This window comes from Cornus florida, unplaced genomic scaffold, assembly GCF_030987335.1.
Source record: "Cornus florida cultivar Cherokee Brave unplaced genomic scaffold, ASM3098733v1 CherokeeBrave_3.0.0_Hap2_Chr03, whole genome shotgun sequence".
In the NCBI taxonomy this organism is placed as follows: domain Eukaryota; kingdom Viridiplantae; phylum Streptophyta; class Magnoliopsida; order Cornales; family Cornaceae; genus Cornus; species Cornus florida.
The window spans coordinates 11,429,722-11,444,140 of NW_026775573.1; positions in this window are offsets into that span (position 1 = coordinate 11,429,722).

A 14,419-nucleotide genomic window follows, 5' to 3' on the forward strand; every position below is an offset into this window, starting at 1 on the left:
ACCATGTGGTGGAGTATGTCGTTACAGTATGTCTATGTCCAAGCATCTAGACAATTTTAACAAAATTTCTTACTGATTTGTAAAATTTGAATGTTAAAATTGATGATGAAGATAAATCATTACTATTGTTGAACTCTCTGCCTGATTCGTATGAACATCTGATTACCACACTACTGTATGGAAAAGAAGAAATTATATATGTTGATGTCTCTAATACCCTCATGAATAATGAGCTTCACAAGAAGGATAAAGAGGTTTATAGAGACTCAACAACTGAAGCTTTAACAGTACATGGTAGAACAAATCAGAAAAAGTCTGGTAGCCATGGAAGATCCCAATCCAGATTAAAAGAAGCATCAAATTCGGGTAAAAAAAATCTTACCAAAGATGAATGTGCCTTTTTGTCAAAAGAAAAGGCATTGGAAGAAGGATTGTCCTAAGTTGAAAAATAGGGATAACAAGAAGATTGCCGCCAACATTGTAAGTAGTGACGATGAAGTTACAGAGTTTGCTTTGACTGTATTAGCTCAATCCAATTCTCATGAATGGATATTGGATTCGGGTTGTTCCTATCATATATGTCCCAACTGGGAGTGGTTCTCCAATTTTTAGGAGCTGGACGGTGGAGCTGTTTTCATAAGCAATAATCATACCTGTCAAACAATGGGGGATAGGAAAGCTCCATTTGAAGTTGCACAACGGAACAATTAGAGTTCTTGAAGATGTTCGGTATGTACCGGATTTGAAGAGAAATCTCATCTCACTTAGATTATTGGTAACAAAAGGCTATGAGATCACGCTGAAAGGCGATGGTCTAAAGGTTACCTATGGAGCTCTAGTTGTGATGAAGGGTACGAAAAAGAGTAACTTATATTTTTTCCTTAGAAATACAGTTACAGGCGCAGCAACTATTGCAGACAGTTCAGAGGTAGATACATTAGATGTTACTAGATTATGGCATGTACACTTAGGACATACAAGTGAAAAGGCTTTGCAGGGACTAGTAAAGCAGGGTCTATTGAAAGGTGTCAAGACCTACTAGCTTGGATTTTGTGAATATTATGTTCTGGGCAAGTAGACAAGAGTTAAGTTTGGCACAGCAGTACACCGCACGAAGGGAATATTTGACTATGTTTGATAAGTGTTGAATATATGCATATTCGAGCCCCTAAGTACGTATATGCTAGGGCCTAAGGTGGTACTTCTATGAATTATTATACTAATTTATGCTTAATATGTTTTTTTGGGTACTTTCCCAGATAAATGGTTAAAACAAGAACTTTATGATGATATCAAAGCTTACAGAGTCGTTGCCGGTCATTCAGAGCAAGCCGGGAGCTAAATTGGTGAAGTTTGAAGCAATTCAAGCCTTAGAGCTCTAGCCCAAGTGTTGAGGCTCGAGCATCACAACAATGAAAAGAAGAAAAGTTAACAAGGCTAAAATGCTCGAGCATCAGTACCTTGATGCTCGAGCCTTACTGCAAAGAAGCTCGAGTATTATTGCAAGGGTGCTCGAGCCTTAACCAAGGGTGCACGAGCCTTGACCCTGAAGCTCAAGCATGAGGCGTCGAAAATTAATGAGTTGATTTTAAATGAAAAGGCTATGCTCCAGGTCTCGTGCATTACCTCCATGATCGAGCACAATCCACATAGGATCGAGTATTGAGCCTCAGATGCTCGAGCATGGTACCTAGTGCTCGAGCCAATGAAGCCTAGATCGAGCAATGTTAAAAGAGTTAAACCCCAAAATATTCTAAGTGTTGAAGAAAAAGACGCTTCGAAAAATAATTGAAGAAAATTGGCTAAGTGTCAATGTGATGATCGAGCACCATTCATTGATGTTCGAGCATCTATCCAGAAATGCTTGAGCATTTGTTCCTGAAGCTCGAACATGAGCCCTAAAGCTCGAGCATCCGTTCCTGAGGCTCAAGCATTGCATGACATGTCAACTAAAAGCTACGGGATTCTTTTCTTTATCAGCGTATCTCATCCCAGTTGGCCAGAAGACCTAAAGCCCACTAAATTAATACATATTTTCTTCTATAAAAGAAAGCGTAAGCCTTGATAGAAGAGGTCCAAAATTCTAATCTCTTTGACGGTGTTATTCAGAAGGCTGAAGGTATGGTGGTTTTTAGGGTTCCTACCACTTTGAAAGTGCAGATCCTGAGAAGAGAGGCGCAGTCCGTGACGATGGAAATGAACTCAACACAGATGCTATCCAACCTTGTCATGAGTAGCTAATCCCTTTCTTAGGACACTGATGTAACCCAACATTATATTATGGTTTGATTGTTTTGACTCTGGCTTTATTTTAATATATAATGTTTTCTTGATTATATGACTATGAGCACTTGAGACAACTCAAGTGGTTTTTTTTTTTGCTGTAGTAGACTATAAATTGTTATTACCTTGTCTTAGATATAATAATTTATGTTCTATTCTTAACCTACCTTATTGTACGGTATCTGGCGGAGCCCTGCCGAACATAAGGATAAAGGTCATATAATGGTGTTCCAATGTATTTTGTAAAAGAACATTTTCATAATCTATGCTTAGGAAAGGTGGTTCATTCGCATAGTAGTTAAAGTAGGTAGAGTAGGTAGGTGAATAGTCCATGCTAACCGCAGATAGGTTATAGTTAGCTAAATTTGTAAAACATCTTTCTTTAAACTCCGAACTGAACGAATGTTATTGAGTTCAATTCATTTGAGAACGAAATTGGTTAAAGTCCCAGAGTTGATTCAATTAACCATAGTATAATGGTTGTGGTGAAGTCAAAGCCTTAAGATTTTCCCTTTCTGATCATTCTATTTAATTTAATTTGCTTTAATTTAATATTTTGTTTAATTCAAGTTTGTTAAATAGTGACAACCAACAAACTCTCCAACTAAATTTTCTGTAAACCATGAAACTAAGTTAAAGGCTAATACAAATTCCATCTCTCTATGGGTTCGACATGCTCTTTGTATAGAGCTATATTCTACACAATATTGTACGATTGCGAGAGACACATCAATTTTTGGTGCCGTTGCCAGGGAGATTGTTTTTGTTTAAGTTTTTTATTAGTTATTTTGATTTATCGGTCTTCTGACTTTCTGATATCTCACCTTACTTCTTTTTCTTTTCAGGCACAAATTAGCGGTGAGGAAAAAGACGCTTAAGGGAGAAAAAGCTTTGGTTTATTAAACCTTTTGTGAGTTCTTATTATTTTTATGTTACTTGGAATATTTTCTTTTTGTTATTATTAGGATTAGTGGAACCATTGCATGTTAACTCACCAAAATAGGTCAAAACCTTTAGTGCATGATCCTGAAATAAAAAGAACTTTAAGTCAGTTAAGAAAGCTTAAAAAACACTTGAATAATATTGATAGTTCCTCTGAAAGTATGGCTGAGCAACGTGATGCACCGGGTAATAATGGTAATGGTAATGGAGAACAGGTTCCACCCGTTCCTCCACCACAACCACAATTGAGGGATCATTTCATTCCTTCCACATATACTTCCCCTTTATGCTTTGTTTTTCCAGATGCTGATGCAACCCATTTTGAGATCAAACCTGCCATGATCCAAATGCTTCCTACCTTCCATGGGTATGCAACAGAGGATCCTTATAAGCACTTGGATGTGTTTTTGGAATTATGTTCAACTACCAAGTTGACCACTCTATCCAATGATTCATTCAGAATGCGTCTTTTCCAGTTCTCTCTCAAAGACAAAGCAAGAACTTGGTTGCAATCCCTTCCAACAAATTTCATATCTTCATGGGACATGTTGCAATAGGAGTTCTTGAAAAAATACTATACTGTGGGTAAAACCACACAAATAAGGAGAGAAATCATGGCATTTTTCCAAATCCCGGGAAAACAGCTCTATGATGCATGGGAGAGATATAATGATCTTCTAAGAAAGTTTCCATACCATGATATTACACAATGGCACTTGATTCAAATTTTCTATGATAGTCTCTCCGATTCTTATAGAAACATGGTTGATGCTTCTAGTAATAGAGCTTTTCTGCGTAAGAGTCCAGCTGACGCTTAGGAACTGTTTGAGGCCTTAAGTGAAAATTCAATTCAGCATGCTTCTTCCTTTAGGTCTAGGTCTACACCTAGAATCCATAAGGTCAAAAATCTTTATGAAGTTGATAAATTTAGAAAGCTGTCTACTCACATAGAGGTGTTAAATCAAAAGTTTGACAAAGTCTTATCAGCTGTCAATACTCTTAGTTCTATTCAGCACTCCTCTTTGCCAAAGGAGGTGTGTTCAATCTGTGCAAATCCATCACACTTTGCTGATACTTGTCCTTTCAGGGGACAATTTTCTGGAAATCACCAAAAGCAAGCCAATGCAGCATTCTCTAATCAGGGGTACAATCCATATTCCAATACATATAACCCTGGTTGGAGAGATAATTCCAATCTATCATGGCGGAATCAGAGTCAGGGAAATACTGTTCCACAATCTCAGGGATAGTACCAAAATTCATCCAATCCTTTGGCCCAAAATAATCTTTTCAATCAATCTTTTGTATATCTTCCACCACAACTTCGGAATCAAGCTAATCCAGCTCCTCTTCCTACTCCTCCTAAGTATTCATCTGTGTTTGAAGAACAAGTAATTAGCACTCTTGCTAAAGTTAAAGCAAATACCCAACTTCTTCATACTCATTCTCAAGCCATAGCCAAGCTAAAGGCTCAAGTTAGGCAAATTGCGAGTACTATATCTCGTAGAGGAAGGAAAACTGCCTAGTCAGCCAGTGGTTAACCCAAAAGGGCAAACTTACATGATTAATGATACTAATCCTTCAAGTAGTCATTATGAGCAAGTTCAGGCCATCACCACTTTGAGGAGTGGAAGAATCATTGATAATCAAGTTGAAAAAGAACAGGAAGAAAAAGAGAGGCTTAAGATTCCCATAATTCCTATCATTCATAATCCACATCCCAAAGATGTTCCCCCAATTCCACAATCCACAACAGGAGTTGAAGGTGGAGTCACTTCTTCATCTACTCCCAACCTTGAGACTGCTTATGAGCCAAAAGCGCCTTATCCTAAACGTCTCAAGGAACCCTTTTACTTTGGTAAGGAATGAGAGAAAATCCAAGACATGATGGATGTATTCAAACAAGTCAAAGTTAATATTCCTCTCCTTGAAGTCATAAAACAAATCCCAGCCTATGCCAAATTTCTAAAAGACTTGTGTACCCAAGAGAGAAAATCAAAAAGCCAAGTCTCTAAAAAAATCTATCTCACTGAGCAAGTCAGTGCACTTATTCAGCATAGCGCTCCTCCTAAGTTTAAAGATCCTGGTGCTCCTACCATATCTTGCATCATTGGAAATAATGAGATAGACAGAGCACTTCTTGATCTTGGAGTGAGTGTTAATCTTCTTCCTTACTCAGTGTATGAGAAATTAGGCTTGGGAGAGCTTAAACCCACGTCAATAATGTTGTAACTTGCTGATCGATCTATGAAGCAACCACGTGGGATCATTGAAGATGTTCTCATTAAAGTGGATAAGTTCTATTTTTCAGTTGACTTTATTGTCCTGGATACAGAACCTATCAATGATCCCAATTGATGTACTCTAGTGATCCTTGGTCCTCCATTCTTAGCTATAACAAATGCCAACATTAACTGTAGGACTGGGGCTATGGATATTTCTTTTGGGAACATGAAGCTCAAATTAAACATCTTCAATGCCACTCCATATTCTTTAGAGAAAGATGAGTGCTTTTTTCTTGATGTCATTGATAATGATCTAGTCACCATCTCTCCAATAAAAGATCCTCCTCCTTTGATTTCAAATATTCCTTGTCCTTCTTGTGAGTCTTCTCACAGACTTGAGCCTAAGCCACCACCGGATAAGCTTGAGTATTCTTTCTTGGGCCTTAATGGAACCACATTAGTTCCTCCTGTTTCAAATTTTGTAATCACCTATAGGACTGGTTTTAGGAAGAGGGAGGTAGTTGAATTGTTGGATATAGGCTAAGGAGTGGTGTACAGTCGAGCTAGCGACGTTAAACTTAGCACTTGTAGTTTTGTACTTTAGTTTGATTTAGTTTATGTTTAATTTTCTATTTATTCTTTTAAGTTTTTCTAGGTTTTTAATTTATTTGTGTATTTTTCTTTTATTTTTAGATTAGATTAGTTTTGATTTAAAAAAAAAAAAAAAAAATTCTCTTAACTTTACATGTTTGCATTTGGTGAAGTGATTACTTATTCTTTCATTCTTTATTCACTCTCACGTGGTGGTGTCTATATGTTTTCCTTGACAGGTTTTTGCATTCAAGTTTGGGGGTGCCACCTAGCTTGACATTTGCCTATGATATGGAAGGTTTCCTTTGACATTCCTCGCTCCTATAGTAATATTATTCTAACCCTTTGTCTAGTTTTGTTCTCATTGCACATTGAGGACACTGTGCAGTTCAAGTTTGGGGGTAAGGCAATATAATTGCAAGTTTGGTTTGGTGATCAAGGTGAAAATTTTTGAACATATTTGAAATTTGCAATTTGCATGATAACGTTGAGAGCATGTGCTATAAGCATATGTTAGAGTCTGTTGATGGTTATATACTCTGTTTGTAGTATGATGTTGGTTAGAAATGGTTTGTATGCTAAATTATTGTGAAAAAGAGTCCTTGAAAATTTTTGAAATCGGTTGGTGGCCTGTGGTTCACTCTGTTAGGATAATTGTTGTTCAATGATGTTGATCTCTGAGATGCTACACTTTGCACAATATTCACACTTGCATGAAGTCTGTGGGGTAGAAATTGGAAGTCTTGTTTTGTTTGGAGTCATACTGAGATGATCAGGTAGATTTGATAGTTTTGATGACCGAGGCATTAAAAAAAAAAAAAAAAGTAATAGAGAAAAATTGGTATGTATGCAACAAAGAAAAAATGCTCACCAATGTGAAAAAAAAAAAAAAAAAAAAAAGAAAAAAAAAGAAGTCAAGTTTAGGTTTGTACTTATATTGCTTGAGTGATTAAGTCCTTAGGGGTGTGTTCTGACACCTAATGCCCTAAGATCGTCTGGTCTGGGAGTCAATGGCTGAAAGCTTGTTACATAAGGGGTTTAGATTGCCTAGATTACTTGAACAATTAAGTCCTTAGGGGTGTTTTAACACTTAATGCCCTAAGACCATCTGGTCTGGGAGTCATTGGCTGAAAGTTTGCTACAAGGGTAATTTAGAAAGTTTAATAAACCTGGACATTGCACAAGTATCCTTTTTGGAAAAAAAAAAATGCATACCCGAAAGAAAAAATAATAAAAATGCCTTGGGAGTTAGAATTTGAAAAGTCTGCTTGTGAATTGAGGAATAACAAGGAATAAATGCAAGTATGGACAGTAAGCCACACGATGAATTGTAGAATCACTTTCAAAAAGCGTCTTTAGAGATTAAAATTGTTGAATAAATGATTAAACTAATATATGGGGACTATGGTTGCTTAATTGAGATTGGAAGTTGAAAGTTTTTCTGATTACATGATTGGTATGCTTGTTGTATTTGACTGATGAATGAACTGCAGGGATGATATGATTTGAAAATAGGCTTGAATGAGCTTACTGTGCATTAAAGGCACTAATGTGAGAAGTTTGTGGCTATCTTCACTAGAAACCCTTACGAGACTACAACTCGTCCACTAGGGGTAACCTAGGGCTTTAAAGGCTTGTTGCATAGGCTAAACACAACCGTAATTCCCACGAAAGCTGTTTTTTAGTCTATATTGCAATATGTAAGTTTGGGGATGTGATAAGTGCTGAATATATGCATATTCGAGCCCCTAAGTACGTATATGTTAGGGCCTAAAGTGGTACTTCTATCCATTATTAGACTAATTTATGCTTAATGTGTGTTTTCAAGTACTTTCCCAGATAAATGGTTAAAATCAGGACTTTATGATGATATCGAAGTTTATAGAGTCGTTGTCGGTCATTCAGAGCAAGCCGAGAGCTAAATTGGTGAAGTTTGAAGCAATTCAAGCCTTAGAGCTCGAGCCCAAGTGTTAAGGCTCGAGCATCACAACAAAGAAAAGTCAACAAGGCCAAAATGCTTGACCATCAGTACCTTGATGCTCGAGCCTTACTACAAAGATGCTCGAGCATTACTGCAAGGGTGTTTAAGCCTTAACCAAGGGTGCTCGAGCCTTAACCCTGAAGCTCGAGCATGAGGTGTCGAAAATTAATGAGTTGATTTTAAATGAAAAGGCTATGCTCCAGGTCTCATGCATTACCTCCATGATCAAACACTATCCACAGAGAATCGAGCATTGAGCCTCAGATGCTCGAGCATGATATCTAGTGCTCGAGCCAATAAAGCCTGGATCGAGCAATGTTAAAAGAGTTGAACCTAAAATATTCTAAATGTTGAAAAAAAAAGACGCTTCAAAAAATAATTGAAGAAAATTGGCTAAGTGACAATGTGATGATCGAGCACCATTCATTGATGCTCGAGCATCTATCCAAAAATGCTAGGGCATTTGTTCCTGAAGCTCGAGTATGAGCCCTAAAGCTCGAGCATCTGTTCCTGAAGCTCGAGCATTGCATGACATGTTAACTAAAAGCTGTGGGATTCTTTTCTTTATAGCGTATCTCATCCCAGTTAGGCCAGAAGACCTAAAAGCCCACTAAATACATATTTTCTTCTATAAAAGAAGGCATAAGCCTTGATAGAAGAGGTCCAAAATTCCAATCTCTTTGACGGTGTTATTCAGAAGGTTGAAGGTGTGGTGGCCTTTAGGGTTCCTATAACCTTGAAAGTGCAGATCCTGAGAAGAGAGGCGCAGTCCGTGACGATGGAGATGAACTCAACACAGATGCTATCCAACCTTGTCATGAGTAGCTAATCCCTTTTTTAGGGCACTGATATAACCTAACGTTATATTATGGTTTGATTGTTTTGACTCTGGGTTTATTTTAATGTTTTCTTGATTATATGACTATGAGCACTTGAGACAACTCAAGTAGTTTTTTATGCTGTAGTAGACTATAAATTATTATTACCTTATCTTAGATATAATAATTTATGTTCTATTCTCAGCCTACCTTGTTGTACGGTATCTGGCGGAGCCTTACCGAACACAAGGATAGAGGTCATATAATGGTGTTCCAACATATTTTGCAAAAGAACGTTTTCATAATCTATGCTTAGGGAAGGTGGTTCATTCGCATAATCGTTAAAGTAGGTAGAGTAAGTAGGCGAATAGTCCACGTTAACTGCAGATAGGTTATAGTTAGCTAAATTTGTAAAACATCTTTCTTTAAACTCCGAACTGAACGAATGTTATTGAGTTCAGTTCATTTGAAAACAGAATTGGTTAAAGTCCCAGAGTTGATTCAATTAACCATAGTATAACAGTTGTGGTGAAGTCAAAGCCGTAAGATTTTCCCTCTCTGATCATTCTATTTAATTTAATTTGCTTTAATTTAATATTTTGTTTAATTCAAGTTTGTTAAATAGTGACAACCAACAACTCTCCAACCAAGTTTTCTATAAACTATGAAACTAAGTTAAAGGCTAATACAAATTCCATCTCTCTGTGGGTTCGACATCCTCTTTACATAAAGCTATATCCTACACAATATCGTACGATTGCGAGAGACACATCAATGTTCACACAGATGTTTAGACACACACCAGAGTTGCATCTTTGGGAGGTAAGCATTGGTTTGTCTCTTTTGTTGATGATTTCTCTAAACGAGTACGGGTGAACACCATGAAACATAAAGATGAAGTCTTAAAAGTGTTCGTGAAGTTGAAGAAGATGATGGAGACCCAAATTGACAGAAAAATTAAGAGACACAGATTCGATAATAGCGGTGAATACACATTGGACCTATTCTTTCAAGTATGCCAAGACGAAGGTATTGTTCGACACTTTACAGTTATAAACATGCCGTAACAAAATGGGGTGGCAGAATGCTTGAATCGACCTTGTTAGAAAAGGTTAGATGTATGTTGTCTAATGCTGGATTGGGCAAAGCATTTTGGGTTGAGGCTGTGACATACACATGCCATCTCATCTATAGGTTGCCAGCAGCTGCGAATGAGGGCAAAAAGCCCATGGAGGTATGGTCTAGGAAACCTGCTACAAATTATAACTTTTTGTGAATATTTGGTTATACTGCCTACTTTCATGTTAAAGAAAGTAAGTTAGATCTTAGAGCTAAGAAAGCCATATTCTTGGGTTATAATGAAGGTGTGAAGGGGTATAGACTTTGGTGCCCTGAGTTGAAGAAAATCATTAATAGCAGGGATGTTACTTTTTATGAGTCTTCTATGCTGAAAAGTTCTCCTATAGAGAACAAAACCAAAGAAGTTTCTCAGTGGGTGGAGCTTGAGGCTCCAATTATGCCAGCTAGACATGTCAGTAACTCAGATGATGACGAAATAGGTACAGATAAGGAGGAGGATCCTACCTAAAAGTCTCCACAGCAACCATATTCTATTGCAGTTGGTAGATCAAGAAGATAAATAAAGAAACCTGCATGGTTTATTGATATGGTGGCATATGCACTACCCATAATTGATGATGACATCCCATCTACTTATAGAGAAGCTGTCAGAAGGGCAGAAAGTGTAGATTAGAAAAAAAAAAATAATAGACGAGGATATGCAATCTCTTCATAAGAATTAGACTTAGGAGTTGGTCTAGCTTCCAAAGAAGAAGAAAGCTATAGGGTGCAAGTAGGTCTACACCAAGAAAGAAGGCTCTTCAGGGCAAGACAGTATGAGATTCAAGGCTAGATTGGTGGCAAAAGGCTATGCACAAAAGGAAGGGATTGACTATAATAAGGTATTTTCACCTATTGTAAAACACTCTTCCATTCGTATTTTGCTAGCTTTGGTTGCAAAGTTTGATCTCGAGTTAGCTCAACTCAATGTCAAAACTGTTTTCTTACATGGTGATTTGGAGGAGGAGATTTATATATCTCAGCCAGACAGATTCAAGGTTGCTGGAAAGGAAAATTGGGTTCGCAAAATAAAGAAATCGTTGTATGGGTTGAAACAAAGTCCAAGGCAATGGTAAAAACAATTTGATTAGTTCATGAAAGGGCAACAGTACACAAGAAGCCATTTTGATCACTGTGTGTATTTTCGTAAGCTTCGTGATGGAGCATTTGTATATTTGCTCTTATATGTTGATTGCATCTAAAAGCAAAGTTGAAAATGATAAGTTGAAGATTCAGTTGAGTACTGAGTTTGAGATGAAGGATCTCGGTGAAGCTAAGAAGATACTTAGAATGGAGATTAGTAGAGATAGAATGAAGGGCACTGTTTGTTTGTCTCAAAAGCAATATTTGAAGAAGGTGCTACATCGGTTTGGTATGGACTCAAATATTAAACCTCTAAGTACCCTTTTGGCCCCTCATTTCAAGATCAATGTTTCATTATCTCCAAGCACAGATGAAGAGCGTTCGCACATGGCTCATATTCCGTATGCAAGTGCGGTTGGAAGTTTGAGGTATGCAATGTTGTGTACGAGACCCAATATTTCACAGGCTGTTAGTATGGTGAGCAGGTATGTACATGACCCAGGAAAAGGTCATTGGCAGGCAGTGAAGTGGATTCTACTGTACATCCAAGGTACTGTGGATGTTGGTTTGAAGTTTGAGTGGGATGATAAACTTGGTCAGCATTTGGTTGGTTATGTGGATTCAGACTACGCTGGTGATTTGGATAAACATCGGTCAACTACAGGTTATATGTTCACACTTGCTAGAGGACCGTTAAGTTAGAGGTTGACATTACAACCTACAATGACTTTGTTTACAACAGAGGTAGAGTACATGGCAGTGACAGAGGCCATTAAGGAAGCCATATGGCTACATAGGTTGATTGAGGACTTGGGGATTATTTAGGAACATATTGATTTCTATTGCGACAGTCAAAGTTCTATTTGTTTGGTAAAGAACCTGGTTTATCATTCATGTAGAAACACATCGATATCCGTTTTCATTTTGTTCGTGAGATTTTGGATGAAGGTGATATTCTGCTTCAAAAGATTGGGACTACGGATAGTCCCGCAGATATGCTTATGAAGGTTGTAATTGATGAGCGCTGAAAAGTGCATATTTAAACCCCTTAAGCTTAGGCATTATAGTACCTTTATCTTTCTTACTTTACCTTTTTATATTGATTTCATATTATTTCCATTTTCAGGCACTTATCCCGAAAATAAGCTAACTCAGCCAAATAAGAGCTTAATTGAAGCAATTCTAGGATTAAACAAAGAAAGGAGCAAAGTGGATAAAGAGGGAAGCAAATGAAGCCAAAGGTGACAAGCAGCAAAGTTCGATCGATCCAAGTTCAAGGTTCGATCGATTAAACAATGATCGATCTCAGCACTTCAAGATAGATCCAAGCCTAGACCCAAAAGCATAAAGTCCAAAAGTTCGATCGATCCAACACCATCCTTCGATCGATTGAACACTTTTGTCCTTATTCAAATGATTGATCCTATCCACAGCTATACCACCCACTAACCACTTTTGTCCTTTTCCCATAAATATCTCTCCAAAATATCTCAGATTTGTCTTTTCCCAAAAAGCTCAACCAGTTGGATCGATCCAGCCTAAATTCGATAGATCTCAGCCAGTTCGATCGATCCAAGTTCAAGGTTCGATCGATTGAACTTCCTCCAGTGTGAAAAAGTTAAAATTCCACCTCATTAAAAGTTGTCCTTTATCCAATCATTAGGGAATATTGTGTGCACGACCCCAGCTCATTTTGGGTGTCATTTTGACCTACCTATATAAGGATAAGGATTGTTTTTTACAAAGGGGAGCCAACAATTATTTTCATATCATCTCTTGGAGAGCAAGAGGAGGAGGAGGCTAGAGACACCATAGGAGACTCTTCATCAACAAGGAGCAAATTTCAACCATGGAATTAGCCCTTGAGGGTTGGAGCATCATCACCATGAGTGGCTAAACATCCTCTTGGGGCTAGAGTTAGCCCCAAGCATGCTTTCTATATCTTAATCTTGTGTATTATTGAGGGATTAGTGTTGTAATTGATGTTTTGACACTTTGATATATATAGATCTTATTTATTCAATGATTTATGTGGTTTAAGGCTTCCAATTGATCATTTCATTCTATCCATATGTCTATGTATGCTAAAATAGATGTTCATGTGCTTGTCTCTAGATTTTGTGTTATTGATGCATGTCTATGTGTATTGATGCTATAGATTTGAAGATTGTCAAAACATAGTGCTTAAAGGAATTCTCTTGTGATTCTCTTGATGGTTCATGCTTATGCCTTGATGGATTGTGCCTCTCCCCTAGTTTATTTTCATGCTAGTAGTGTAGATGTAGTGTAGTTATAGTGTAGTGTTAAATGGAAGGACAATCTATGCTTGTTGTTTGATGATCCAAGCTTTTGAATGTAAATAGCATATGTCTCTATCCTTGTGTTGTATTTGGATTGTGAGCTTAATGAAAGGATTAATGACTTGTTTTGATTTATTGTGCCTTTCACATGTTGTTTAGACAATATATGCTTCGTTGCTTAGATATATTGTGCCTTTCACATGATGTTTAAACAATACATGCTTCACCAGTCATCCTTGCTTGTTGAATCAACCAAACACACACACACCAATATTGCAACACACCATTTACCCATATTAATCACTTGTCAATGATATAGAAATGTATTGTTTGGTGGTGATCTCTAAACCCCAAGATCTCTCTCTCTCTTACTTACTCTTAATTGTATTCTTTGCTATCACTTAGTTTAATTTAGTTGTTCTTTAATCAACCAACCAACCAATTGTTTGATCACTCGACCTACTAGCCCTAATAACAATTCCACGACATTGCTCGATCCTCACAGTCCCTTGGGATGATCCCTACTCGCCCTAGCTATATTTTTAGTGAAAGGTAATAGTGACTTCTATAAATGTAAAACTCTTGGCCCTCGCCTTAATGCACACTCTTAAGCTTACGGTGGACAACCGCCCGTCAGTAACAAAGGTCAAGTTTGAAAATTGCTTAGACTTGATTAACATCCTGCAAGTTTGAGCACATTTGGGCATATTTGGAGGCAGTTCAAGATCATGTTTGGAAATACTTCATTTCGAGGAGTTGTATAGATTCTTCGCCAAGGTGGAGATTGTTGATTAATGGCTTAAAACATGGAATCCTTGTTTTATGGTTCTTTGTTTTATGGCTCAAAAGTGGGATGGTTTTATGGAGGAAAACATTCCATGTTTTCCTCCAATTGTTATTGGCTCCAATGATGAAAGGATTGCTTCTCCAATAAATAGAGAAGCCTTAGAAACCATTTGAAGCATAAAAGGAGAAGTTCATTAGAGTGAGAAAAACAAGAGCTCTTAAGTGAGCTAATTTAGAGAGAAGAAAATATTTGTATATTTTCTCATTTGTGAGCCTTCTATAACCCTTTGG